This window comes from Cynoglossus semilaevis, chromosome 3 (assembly GCF_000523025.1).
Source record: "Cynoglossus semilaevis isolate Cse_v1.0 chromosome 3, Cse_v1.0, whole genome shotgun sequence".
Lineage (NCBI taxonomy): Eukaryota > Metazoa > Chordata > Actinopteri > Pleuronectiformes > Cynoglossidae > Cynoglossus > Cynoglossus semilaevis.
The window spans coordinates 7,681,734-7,695,778 of NC_024309.1; the positions used below are offsets into that span (position 1 = coordinate 7,681,734).

The 14,045-nt window shown below is 37.9% G+C and overlaps 1 protein-coding gene and 1 long non-coding RNA gene across 4 annotated transcripts in view; one reads left to right on the plus strand and one right to left on the minus strand.

The window, feature by feature from the left end:
* Positions 1 to 14,045, minus strand: part of mkxa (mohawk homeobox a) — a 1,121,182-nt gene that overhangs the window by 777,863 nt on the left and 329,274 nt on the right. The gene's annotated exons all lie outside the window — the stretch shown is intronic.
* The window catches only part of LOC112486886 (uncharacterized), a 21,344-nt gene continuing 7,307 nt past the window's right edge, over positions 9 to 14,045 (plus strand). The window contains exons 1-6 of one of the 2 annotated variants that reach the window (XR_003049445.1): positions 9 to 1,864; positions 2,390 to 2,456; positions 3,157 to 3,189; positions 4,732 to 4,882; positions 11,191 to 11,242; positions 13,373 to 13,455. This is a non-coding gene — a long non-coding RNA (uncharacterized LOC112486886). Of the gene's footprint in view, positions 1,865 to 2,174; positions 2,457 to 3,156; positions 3,190 to 4,731; positions 4,883 to 11,190; positions 11,243 to 13,372; positions 13,456 to 14,045 lie in introns of those variants that run through there. The other variant, XR_003049444.1, reaches the window with a different exon arrangement.

Sequence of the window (14,045 nt, forward strand, 5' to 3'; positions counted from 1 at the left end):
CTCCCCCCCCCCCACCCCAACCCCGGAAAAATTCTCCAAAAAAAAAAAAAAAAAAGGACGTCTAATTCTACTTTTCGACCCGAACGCCCAGGTCCGAGGTTTCTCACCTGAGCAGAGCAGAGACGTACATAGAAACCCATCAGTGTATTTGCAAGTTCTTTTCTTCACGGAGCAAACAACAACAACAACAAAAAAAAATATATATATATATATAAAAACAGTCATGTAGTCCTTTTGTATCTTTGCAGAACTGTGATTAAAAAAAGAAAAAGAAAAAAGAAGCAACCTTTAATGTATCTATTGGAGATGTCCACATGCAGAAGAGATTGTTCGGAGATTTTCCTCTTTCTCTCTATCTCTGTCTCTCTCTCTCTTTCTCTTTCTTTTATTTTATTTATTTATTTTTTTTTTTTCATGCAGTTGATTTTCCTTGGTATTGGCAACGTGCTGGCATCAAAGAATATCAGTTTACATATACAGTATTAATAAAGTGTAATAAAATCCCACCAAAGGACATTATCAATGTTCAGGTTTTTTTTTTTTTCTGTTTTTTGTTTTTTTTTTGTTATTGCTTTAACAGGAGAATTTAAGTGAATAAAAGTTTGAAAATTATAGTCTGTTTATCACGTGTCACACTTATATGGGCTTCACTTCCTGTTTCATCCCCCAGTGTTTCATCATACAGAATTTTTGTTATGGTTCCACTTTTGTTTTTATTTTTTTTTTATTTATTTTTTTTTATGTCATGTCAATATACGAGATTGTCTTTTTCATTACTTTATATATCATTTTACAGTTTTTAATACAAACATCCATAAGACATGAGTTCCCCACATGTTGATAACTGTGTTGAAATCCATTTGGTAAATCGAGATGTTTGTCTTGAGGTTCTCCGAAAAAGAAAACGTGAAATGTGATTTTCTTTTTTTTTCCCAACATATTCTGTCATCCTGAGCCATTCCCACAATGCATCATGCCTCCATACTGACAAGTCAGCTAAACCAATGCTGTATGTGATCATTGGAACCGAACCCCCTGACAAGGCTTCGCTGACAAAATGATGGCATGAAAAGTCGGTAGTGATATTTCCGTGCTATTTATCTTGAATTTAATCTGGCGGAGATTTGTTTCAGTGTCGTGCATTGTCGGAGGCACTGAATTAATTATTTACAACTATTGATGTCTCCCAGGGAGCCCGGGCTCAAAGTTTATATAGTGGCTCTTGTCAGACGGCCGACAGTTCATCCATAACCTGAAATATTGAAGGCCGACTTTGGCTCGACATGGTCCTGTTTCCAAAGTTTGTCTCAAAACAAGTCGAATAACTTATAAAGAGACCAATGTGTTTAATTCGGGGGGGGAAGAGAATTTAAGTTTAGAGGATTGTTCCTAACAAATACTTCAATAATAATTCTTCATAATTTTGTTGTTCTTATTCTCGACGTTGCCCTAACGCTATTGTAAATCATTCAACCAGTTTGAATTACGAGTCCGACCAGTCCCTCGATGACAGACGTTCGTACTCGAATCAAACGACACATTCTCAGCTAGCTTCGGTAGACTTCGGTGATTCACGGAGGTACTAGATTAGAACACTTCCAAATGCGTCCGACTCTGGGGGACGTCCTGGTGAATTCACTCAAAGTCACTTGTTTGTCAAGGTCTCCTGCCGTGGCTTTTTTAAATTTAACCATGTATTTTGCCCAGGTGTCAACATGCAATAGCGTCGCTGTTGTTTGGGGGAAGGGACTGTATCCTTGATTCCTCACCCCCCGGCTCTGTGGGCTCCCCCATGAAGAACATGGACGGTCACTGGACGACCACCGTCATTTGTGTCATTTGGAAGTGGGGGTTTCGCATGATTGTGTGTTGGTGGGAGGGTTTTATAATTAGTTTTATATATATTTATGTATAGATGTATATATATGTGTGTGTGTGTTAAAGGATGTTATACTGAAATTTATAAAATAGAAATAACTGATGTATTAATAGTAACATATCCTAAGTCTATGTTTGTATGTATATATAGGATATATAACTATATCCTATATATACATAAATATATATGTAAATATATATTTGTATGTGCAAATAGGATATATAACTATCCTATAGATACAAATATATATATATAAATATATCTAAATATATATTTGTATGTACATATAGGATATATTACTATATCCTATATGTACATAAACTGCCACTGCCATTTTGTGATACAAATGTACGTATAAATATATGCACAATATATCAACACGCTAGGATTTTTCTCAAAACTAACAATTTCTAATATGGCTAGTATTTTCTAACATGTTTGAAAATAAATATATAATTTTACATACAGGCTTACAATTAACTGACTGTTTCTGTATTTTTCCCCCGACAGTTACAGAGAAAATGGTCGGCCACGGTGTGATCGGAGTAAGATCGGTGACCGTCAACACCGGGCGAAGGTGTGTGTAGTTTCTCTTTTCTATGGCCGATCCTATGCGAGAGTACACGTAGTACAAGCCCACGCTGTCTTACTGTACATGAGGTCAGCGGGAGAATTATTGACCTTGGCCTAACACCCTGATTCCCCCGCTTAACTGTACGTGTGATGTGTTTGTTCGCGCGATGATCAATGCGCTTATCGAACGACACGCGGCTCCCATTGATCACTGTTTCTTCATCCTGCAGCGGGGCCTGAGTGGTCAGTACTTTTCCTTTCATCGCTCGCTTCTCTCTGCCCTGTAAAGCACAGTAGTACAGTATCTGTCCATTAACGTGGACTAAAGCTGCTGCACAGCCAGAAGCTCACAGTTCCTGACCGCAACTGTTAAACTTCTATGCTGTTTTTTTTTTTTTTTTTTTTTTTCGCCCAGACCACGTTTTTAGTTTCACATCACGCTGCTGTAAGTGTAACACCACGTTTTTACTTTCACATCACGCTGCTGTAAGTGTAACACTTTAGTATATTTTCAGATTTTTTTTTAAAAAGAAACCTCATAGCGGGGGTGTCAAACATACGGCGCGCGGGCCAAAAGCAGTCCGCTGGAGGGGGTCAAGCTGGCCCACTTGATGAATTTTGAAACGCTTCGTGTTCGTGGTGTTTTGTCAAATTGCATTTTGTTAAATATGAATATTTTCTAATATACATGTACTTCTTTGCAGGGAAAATAAAGGTGGAAAAACAGGGACTTGCAGGTAATTATGTCTATAATTAAGAAAACTGTCTGTTCTCAAAGAAACATTTGTCACACGATCGCAGCTTTTTGATTCACTTTTATTAAAATTGACAGCTTCTTCTTTGCGAACGGTCAAAATGCATTCGAGCGTAGTGATAGGTGAGAGTCTCTGTAGTCTTTTAGTTAAACGTACAAAGTGGACATGACAACAAAACATGACTCGGATTGAACCAAATAAATATTAATGAACGCTGGAGCATTCGATATTATGATAAATCCTCGCAGTGGCATCTCTAGAGACTTGGAGAATAAATATAGCCTGTCTTTATAGAGTGATCCTGCTGTACATGGGAGATCAATCCTCCACTGTGGAATTTGCTAGACAATAACAAACACTGCAATTGTGAGTGTATGGCGATCAATTGGCGTCATACGATATGCATTCCTTTTCCTATTTCCTGCTCAGTCTGTTTTAATTGATACTTCATAATGAGTTACAGTAGATCTGGAGTATAAATCGGGGACAATATAGGAATAAATCCTGCTTCTGATTCTATATCAGAGACTTACATGTGTCAATTTTTTGCCAAGACACCTTTAAAACAGCATTAGCTTATAATGCTAAAAAAATCTTCTAAAATGCTAAAAAAAAAAATATGTAAAGAAACGTCAACTTTTATAATTTATATTTATATTTTTATAATATTCTTACTTATATTCATTATTTTAAAAGATTTTTTTTTTTTTTTAGCTTAAGAAAATTATTAACAAATCTGTACTGTACTTCTAGTACTGAAATAGTAAAGTGCCAGGTCTACCTTCCCTCCAATTTTCTGAGGTCCCCCTAGTGCCCCATGGCGGCCCTCCAAGGGGACCAAGGCCCCCACTTTGAAAACCATTTTGCTAGATTTTGCTAGATTTCACTGACCTTTGACATAAGGGTTTAAAACTAGCATGGGTAAATTAATATTATTGATTTAGTTGCCATGGTAATGATAATCTAAGCAGTTTGACAGGCGGGTCACGTCGGTATCAGATGGATGGACATCCCCAAAATATATTTATTGTTATTGGTCTTGCAATAACTGTATGACCCCCAAGAGGGGCCTGCCCCTCACTTTGAGAACCACTATTGTCAATACCTGTGGTATTATCAGGAACTGTCGGATTATTTAAACCAGATGCCCCGTTGTATTTCAAAACTCAAGTTTCAAAATAAAAGCCCAAGATAAATAGAGAATGTGAGGTTTTTAAAGTTAGCTAGATGATTTAATTTTCTTAAGTTTAATTATACTAAAAATTCAATTTTGATTGACTTGACAATTATATTCACTGAGAAATGCGTGGAAAAGAACAGAACAGAACAGAACAGAACTGTTGGCCTGTAGGGATTTTCACTGTGAAACTTGTTGAGAACAGATGAAGTCATTCAGTCTCACACTTCACCCAGTGTCAACGTTAAAAATAAAATAAAGGTCACCAGTGGTTGGAGTCAAAGTAACACCTTCTCTTGACATGTTTTCCCTTTTGTGTGTGTATGTGTTATCGTCACACACTCCAGAGCTCTGGTGGTACAACCGCAGCATCGGCGCTGATCGCCTCAACAAATGCCAAGTCACAAAGTTGAAACCAGACGGTTGTTTCCCCCGTGTCAACCCTGTCCTCGCGCTCTCACCTGTGTCAAGCTAAAAGAAAGAAAGACTGATTCGAAAGTGAGTATTTGGTTTTATTTGTCATAATTGTCACTCTGAGGTGGATTTCCATTGGTGCAACAGGTTTTTGGTTCTTCACGTCAGGCGCAGACACATTAGCTGTTCACGCTCTGCGTTGTACTTGTAGGACCAGCGACAGCTGTCTCTTCTGTCGCAAATAGATTCTGCACTACGCCGATGGCAAAACACCTGCCGCGCATGAACGGTCTCACACACACACGGGGCTCGCGGCATTTGCGTGCTGCGAACCGCTCGCAGGAAAAGGCACCAGGTTTTCAAAATCGCAAATTAAAAGTCAGTCACTGAGACAAACTTGTCAGCCCGTCTCGCTGATGTTTTCATACGCGGGGGCGAAGTCGGCGAAACAGTTCCACGATTTTATTGGGGATTCTACTCGCAGGTGTTACAGATGGAAGTAATGCAGCGCTTGGCAGAATGACAATTTATATACATACATATATGTATGTGTTTATGTATATTTATATATACATATATGTATGTATAAATACATATATGTATGTGTGTAATGTGACTGCAAGGAAGCTACAGATTGAGGCGGGGAATCAAATTGCCCCTTTATTATTAGCCTACAAAGTACATTTACATATATATTTACGAATACATATATGTAATGTATGTATGTATATATATATTTATGTATGTATGTAATGTGACTGTAAGAAAGCTACAGATTGAGTCAGGGAATCAAATTGCCCCTTTATTATTAGCCTACAAAGTACACATAAATAGATATACAGTATAAATACATATATGTATGTATATATATATTTATATATGTATAAAAGGTGACTGTAAGAAAGCTACTGATTGAGTCAGGGAATCAAATTGCCCCTTTATTATTAGCCTACAAAGAACACACACACATATATATATATATATATATATATATACATATATGAAATGTATGTATATATATTTATATATGTATAAAAGGTGACTGTAAGAAAGCTACAGATTGAGGCGGGGAATCAAATTGCCCCTTTATTATTAGCCTACAAAGTACACATAAATACATATATAAATACATATATGTAATGTATGTATATATATTTATAGATGTATAAAATGTGACTCTAAGAAAGCTACAGATTGAGGCAGGGAATCAAAATGCCCCTTTGTTATTAGCCTACAAGTACATATATACTTATATAAAAACATATATGTAATGTATATATATATATTTATAGATGTATAAAATGTGACTCTAAGAAAGCTACAGATTGAGGCAGGGAATCAAAATGCCCCTTTGTTATTAGCCTACAAGTACATATATACTTATATAAAAACATATATGTAATGTATGTATATATATTTATAGATGTATAAAATGTGACTCTAAGAAAGCTACAGATTGAGGCAGGGAATCAAATTTCCCCTTTATTATTAGCCTACAAAGAACACACACATATATATATACATATATGTAATGTATGTGTATATATTTGTATATGTATAGAATGTGACTGTAAGAAAGCTACAGATTGAGGCAGGGAATGAAATCGCAGCTCTATTATTAGCCCACCAAGTGACTAAGAGGCTAATTCCTGCGTTCTTTGTAACTGTCTGAATACGTGACGTAGCGAGAGATGCCTCGCCGCTAACCGAGCCAAGATGATCATCTGTGTCATCATTATCACAACATTCCTTCGTCGTTTCTGTTGTCGCTTGGAAAACAAAACACAATATACGGTAACGTCTTTGCGCCGACGATAAAGACGGATTCACCAGCTGTATTGTTGGTCCAGTTCTGCTAATGGGAATAGCTCGACAAAAAACTCTGGCCTCAAATCAAACGAATCCATTTATTGGACGCCAATGAGACAAATACAGCCAGAAGTTCCTTGGCCTAGCAGCTAGAGATCTGGGAAACCTCCAGGGTTTGGAAAGCGTGGTGTGCTGGTTGGCAGTTGTTACTGTGAAAAAAAATAAATGAATACATCTACAAGAATTAAGACACAATTCTGGTCAATTCCAACATATAGCTTGGCTAATGTAGGTCCCTAAGGTACTGCGACTATATATGAGAAGGAGGACATGTGAACGGACGCGACTAAAGCAGTCGGGCATATTGCGAAAAACACAGCAAAGCAGATGCAAACCAACAGTAGCTGGACAAACTCAAACATGGCTTAAATATCGTGACAAGAGCAATGCAACATTAGCAGATTCAGCCCTGCTAGAGCGCTGCCAAAAAAAAAGTTTTGGATTTGAGGGTAGGACTACATATACTATCCAGTTATCCATGGGAAGCACAGTTACAATTCATCTTTTGACCACACGGTGGCGGTAATGCATCAGTCAGTTCTTTTGTAAGTTCCAATATACAGAGAAGGAGTGTTTTCTTTTCTATGCTAGCCGTAGCAAAAACATTTTTAAAACAAAGAAAATGAAGATGGATGTCGTACGTAGAGTCCTCCTTCATTTTTGCGTGACCAATCAAATTTGGCTTTTTGCTGTTTTATCCTTGGTTAGAAATCAAACTGCAAGCGAGGTGAATTAAACCTAAACAACTATACTATAATAATTGAGCCTCAAGGTCAAAAAAAGGTCAAGAAGTTATTTTTTTTCGTAAACTTGTCGTTTCTGTCAGACTTCAACTTTGAATCTGACTAGCATGAACTCGAACAGAATGGGAAGGCACGATATTAAAGGTATTGAAAAATGAATTCGACATTCATGTTGCATTGCATTTGTATTGATATTTTGAGCAATTTTCTTTCTTTCTTTTTTTTTTCAATCGCATGTCCAATCATTAGTACATTATGAGGGGTGGTGGACGTGTCAGTGAAAAATAAAGAAACATGACACAAGCGTTGATGTTGTAGAGAAGTGTCCCAAGCTTTAACCTCTAAAACCCGTCGTAAAGACGAGAAGCTGCTGCATGTTTGGCCTCTGTACTGCATGTGTCCTTCTGCGTCCCATGGTTCAGCCTGTTCAAGAGGATGCAGTTGCTAACCTAGTTTGTTTCCTAGGAAGAGCTTCATTAAGGAGCCACAGAAAAATACCTTTTTTGCTATCGTGTATCCCCAAGGACACAGACAGGTGTGTGTGACTGAAAATCATTATGCATGGCGTGTTTGCACAGCTTTGGTTAAGTGTGACAGAGGTGATGAAAATATTAATATATTTTTACATTTGCCGTCACGCTGGTTATTATATCCTATTTTAAGGTGAAGACCGTGATATTCATTTTTGACGAGACCCGACCTGGATTAAGGCCTTTGACATCATTCGTATGTTCAGGCCTTATTTGTTTGGGGAAAAATATTTTATATTTATGTTCACGTGTTTACTTCTTGAAGTTCTCACGTTGTGTCAGCATCTGTTAAATATAAACATTTGAAGTACAAACAAAATCACTGCAAAATGGTGCGTAAAGACATCAGTCTGTCTGCTGAACAGGCATTATTAGATTAGATTAGATTACATTACATTATACTAGATTAGATAACATTACATTACATTACATTACATTACATTACCTTAGATTAGATTAGATTACTTTAGATTAGATTACATTAGATGACATTACAATACATTACATTAGACTACATTAGATTAGATTACATTACATTAGATGGCATTACATTAAACAACATTAGATTAGATTAGATTAGATTAGATTAGATTAGATTAGAATAGATCAGATTAAATTAAATGAGATTAGATATATGTAAAGACAATAAAACATTATTTTAAATTTAAAATGAGTACTTATAAAATACAAAATGTGTATATTTAATCAATAATATTTTTATGTATTGTTATGTATATGCAGTTTAAAGAAAAAGGTTTTTTTCGCTATAGCTGTGCCCCAGTTCCTCTGTGGAACCTACACTTTCAGCATATATTTATACATATATATGTATATATTTATATATATTTGTATATATGCTGAAAGTGTATTATGGTCTTCGCCTTAAAATAGCATATAATAACCAGCGTTTCAGGAAAGGTAAAAATATATGAATATTTTCATCACATATATGTATATATGTTTGTGTATAGATATGATAATAATAATTTAATCTTTTAATGTTTTTACACTGGAAAATATTTCCATCAAAATATGATACAAATGGTGACTAATAGTAGGATGAAGAAATTGGTAGAAAAAGTTTTATTTCTAAAAAAAAAAAAAGAAGTGCCGCGTTCTCACGGCTGCCGACTACGTTCCCCCAACACATCCTTAAAAAACACTGTGTTCTGCAAAACATGGCACAGTACGTCCACTACAACCTTGAACGGCGAGGGTGATGGATGTTTGGGATAAAAACGTTTATTCACATACAGTACTGCTGAAGTCTGGAAAATACCGAGAAGCCAAATTAGCGTCGAGAAAAAAAAACAAATCATGGACATTACCACTTGAAAGAGTCCGGAATGTGAAAATGGCGTGTTGATTTGCATATGACCTTGGGAGGGTGTGTTTGTGTGTGAGACACAAAGGTGATCCTCCGTGTGCACATCTAATCAGACAGCTTGATTAAAGCCATCCTCACTTCCTGTTTCACACCGGGGCTTTTCAGCACTGCGGTGTCAACAGTCACTCATTTAGAAATGATTCGAGAGTCCACACCTTTTTTTATTTTATAGCTTTCCTGCTGTTTAAAAACTGACCAATTACCGTAATTTCCGGACTATTATGCGCACCTGAATATAGGCCGCACTTCTCTATAAGTCTGGTTACACGTTAGCTCTTACCTGCTTCGGCGCCCCGACCGTAGTTGGAATGCACAGGAGAGACTTAGTGATCTGCCCCAGGGCTGAAGCTAACATTAGCCCCGGGGCTAACTCCCTTCACTTTGTACTTTGTCTGCAGCAGAGGTAAACAGAAACAGGGAAGTTGGGGTCTTTATTATCAGCCACACCGAGCACAACAGTACATATACGCACACAGACATACGCTATTAGCATAAAACACAGTTGCCTACCAGAAATGTCATTGATCGCTAGCTGCTATTAGCATAAAACACAGTAGCCTACCAGAAATGTCATTGATCGCTAGCGGTATGAACTTCGTTAGCCTGTAAAAATCCATAAATTAGGCGCATCATTGTTTAAGCCGCAGGGTTGAAAGCGTGTGGAAAAAGTAGCGGCTTATAGTCCGGGAAATTACGGTACTCATTATAAGTAATGTTATTTCAATGTGTAAAGGTTAAGGTTACAGTCACGGATGCTTTGATTAGCCCACAGGACATGCTATAACACTAGCGTATTAAATTCCCCCTTTCTTTTCTGACTCATGATCTCACTCTGTCTCTTTTTTTCTTCTTTTTTTTTTTTTTCTCACTCCGTCTCTCATTCACTCAAATTCTCCACCTTTGGTAATTTGGCTCAAGTTCATCTCATCGCCTAACAAATTCCTTTGGAAAGTGGAAAAATGACATTTTGGGTCGGGGACTTCAAGGATGGTCAAGTTAATGAATGGCCACCAGATGGCCCTTATTAGGCTAATGTGTTCCTCCTCTCTTCAGCCCTAGCGCTCACCTGGGGACTCGCTGGCTGCGAGTGTGTGTATGTGTGTTTTTTGAGTTAAATCAGGCTAACCTCAGGCGATGAAAGGACGCGGCGTCTCTTCTTAGCACAGTTGCTGTGTTTTTTTTTTTTGATGGTGTCAACTGTCCACTGTGGGAGACACTGTTAAAGGGCCGCAGCTGCCTTTGCTTCTCCTGGAAGCCTGGCCACCCCTCCTTCCCTCCACTTCCCCCCCCCCTGATCTGACAGCCTGAAATCGGCCGCTCCCGTCACCGAGTCCTGAGTCCAGGAAAAAAAACCCCATCCAGTTTGACGGCATGTTAATTGCCTCATTTATAATCCCCGCTCCTTTAAAAAATGAATCATTTTCGCGATGCTCACATTCTCGACAGAGACCTTCGTTAAACGGCACAAATCACGCTACAAATGGTAATTAATCGAGTTTCATTTATTAGATGGTTTCCCCGCTGTACGTTTCCGTCAGCGAGTGTTGTAGCTACAAGGCAGCGGAGCAGAGCCGTCAACTCCGTTTTTCAAACGAGGCCCCCGGAAAGCGGCTCAACAAGTTTCCTGGAGGCTTCCTCGTCCTCTCTGCAGCAGCTGCTGAGGGTCTTTGTGTCTCACAAACCCGTGGATGACATCACATCTCACATCATATCTAAATTATGATAGCATATTTTTGTATCGATCTGTATGATTCGCTTATTTCTGCCATAGCCTTCATGCATTTTTAAGAGTAACATACTACAATCTGACTTTTTTTAAAAGCACCTGTTCAATTCTAATTCTAATCTTCTTATCAAATATAGGGGGCGTGGCCACCTTGAGGGCACGGAGACATTTCAAGTAGGAGCGCAGCAGGTAAAAAAAAAATTTTTTTTTTTTTAATTTTGCATTGTGTAAATCACTAGTAATTTAGTGAGAATAATTGTTTTTGGGGATTGCAGTGTCCATGTCTAACCATAAGGGGGCACACGTTTCTGCTGGGCACACGTTTCAGCAGATTACATGTAACCTTTTAGGTGGGCTGGCACAACTCGTCGTCCGTTGCTAGTGTCTCCTTTGGTGTATTGAAGCATTTTAAACATCTGTTTGACACATTACCGCCACCTAGTGGCTATGACTGGATTCTTTTTTTAATGCAGTAAATTATTAAAACTGAAGTAGATTTTTTATTGTGTCCCTTTGTGGCCTGGTACCGTATAACCTACGGACCAGTACCGGTCCCCAGACCAGGGGTTGGGGACCCCTGCTCTAGGTGGTGCTAGTGGTCCAACTGTGGGCTTCTTCTTCTGTTACTCCATCTTCATCACCATTTAACTGCACCTGCTGATATACGCTGTTGTTTGTGATATCCAAAATAATCACAGACCCACTAGATCCTAATTTAAAGTCTTTGTTTAAGTTGACAATATGTGTCACTCGCTGAGTGAAAGTCGACTTTTTTCGCGACATTAGCGAAGAGATAACCACATAACCAGTGAGTATTGTTGAACGAACATCTTTAAAAGGACACATTAGAGGACTACATTTCTCGCAAGGTTAGGAAAAAAAAATATATATAGCAAAAAATAGGAAAATAAACAGAAGTGCACTTTGAAAAAGAAAAAAGAAAATAAAACGCTTACCACGTGCACTTTATATTATTTTTTTTTCCCTAATAAATTCCTGTCCTCAGACAACAGCCTTCTGACTGAATGAGCAATCGATGTGGGAGCGTGTTTGCCGCAGCAGACTAAACAGGGCAACAACATCATTATCCATCATTTCGAAGATATAAAAGTGTAAAAANTCAGGCAGGGCCGAAAACCTCTTGTAGCAGTGGTGTGTTCGTGTTGCCATGGGTGGCGTTCGGGAGAATAACTGCTGACATCACCACATATAGGGGGAAATGACAAATGGAGGCTGAGCACATCTGAGGTGCTCCGGGGGACACCGGGGAATGGACAAATTGCCAATGACATGGGATCCAGTTGAAGTTCTAACGGAAGCAAAGGGGGTAAAAAAAAAGAAAGAAAAAAAAAAAAAAGTGAATTGAAGGCAAAGAGCCCAGAATAGACGCTCTGCCTCCAACATTTCCATCATCTCTCCGCCACACGGGAGACTGAAGGCTTCTGCATAAATAAAACCCTACATGAAGATTGGCACGCCATTAAACTCCACTGCCGCCGCAGTCGCGGTGCACACGGGAGCAGCTGCTAATGCGTTGAACAGCACTTCTACCTTACCTACCGTACAGTACCGGTACCTACTGTGATTTGGCGTAAAATGTCTCACAAATGTACGCAAAAAAAGAAATACTATTTCTTTCGATTTGTTATGGTGGCATTTTATTATTGGGAAATAATAAATCCATATTTAGTGAGAACGTTGTCGTTGTGTGACACATTTGAAGACGCGTTTAGTGTAATGTATATATAAATATATTTACATATATACAAACATATATTTATCAATATACACATACACATGTATACATGGATACATATATTGACATTTTCTTAATTTAATTAAATTTACAACTTATTGTGATACAGACATATATATATACACATATATACATATATTATATGTATGTATGTAATCATATATATTTGTATATATATGATTACATATCCTGGTTCGTTTGTATCTTTCTAATCCAACAATATTCATAAAGACATATTTGTATCATATTTAGGAATATATGGAATATTGATTTCAACTAATCACGATTAATCATGTTCACATCATTATTAACAAATAATCATGATTAATTGTTTGACAGCCCTTTGATTTTGGTAATTGTTAGTTTGATGTTGATAGTGGCAATAACAATTAATGAGTAATTGATTGAGTCATGGTGAAATATCAAACAACTGTCAAACGACTGATTATGATTAATCGCAATCGTAATTAAGGTGGCAGTGGTGTGTCGGAGTTCCAACGCTGCTATTAATGCAATGGGTTTTTTTTTTTTGTTTTGTTTTGTTTTGTTTTTTTCTCCACCAGAACTCGTCCCAGTCAGACTACGATAACACGTGACGACCAGACACGACGAGCCGATGCAGACGGACAAGAGCAGCAAATGAAATGTAAGTGAGAGAGTAGCTCATCGTACACACTGATGGCTTTCCTCATCGCCGCCAAATTGGGATGGATCAGTGTGTGCTCCAGCCCGCTGAACAAACCACAGGGGAGAGGGAGAATTCCAGGATTTCCTGAATGTGTAGGAAAACCTCTGCAGTATACAGTTTCACTTGGATGCACCTCAGAGTACTGCATGGTTGTACACGCAGTGAGTTTCAATCAGACGGCCATTAAAGTTGATTTACCAAATGCGAGAAAAAGCAAAGAAATAAAACTCTGTAGTTTCTGTTGTAAAACTAAATATAATATCCAATATACAGTGTGTATTGTGAGACGTGCTCTTGCCGAATGAGAAGATGATTCGGAGTCAAAGTTAAGTGTGTGATGGAAGAGTGGATAGATAGATAGATAGATGGATAGATGGATGGATGGATAGATAGATGGATGGATGGATAGATAGATAGATAGATAGATAGATAGATAGATGGATAAATGGATAGATGGATGGATAGATGGATGAATAGATAGACAGATGGATGGATAGATGGATAGATAGATGGATAGATAGATGGATAGATAGATGGATAGATAGATG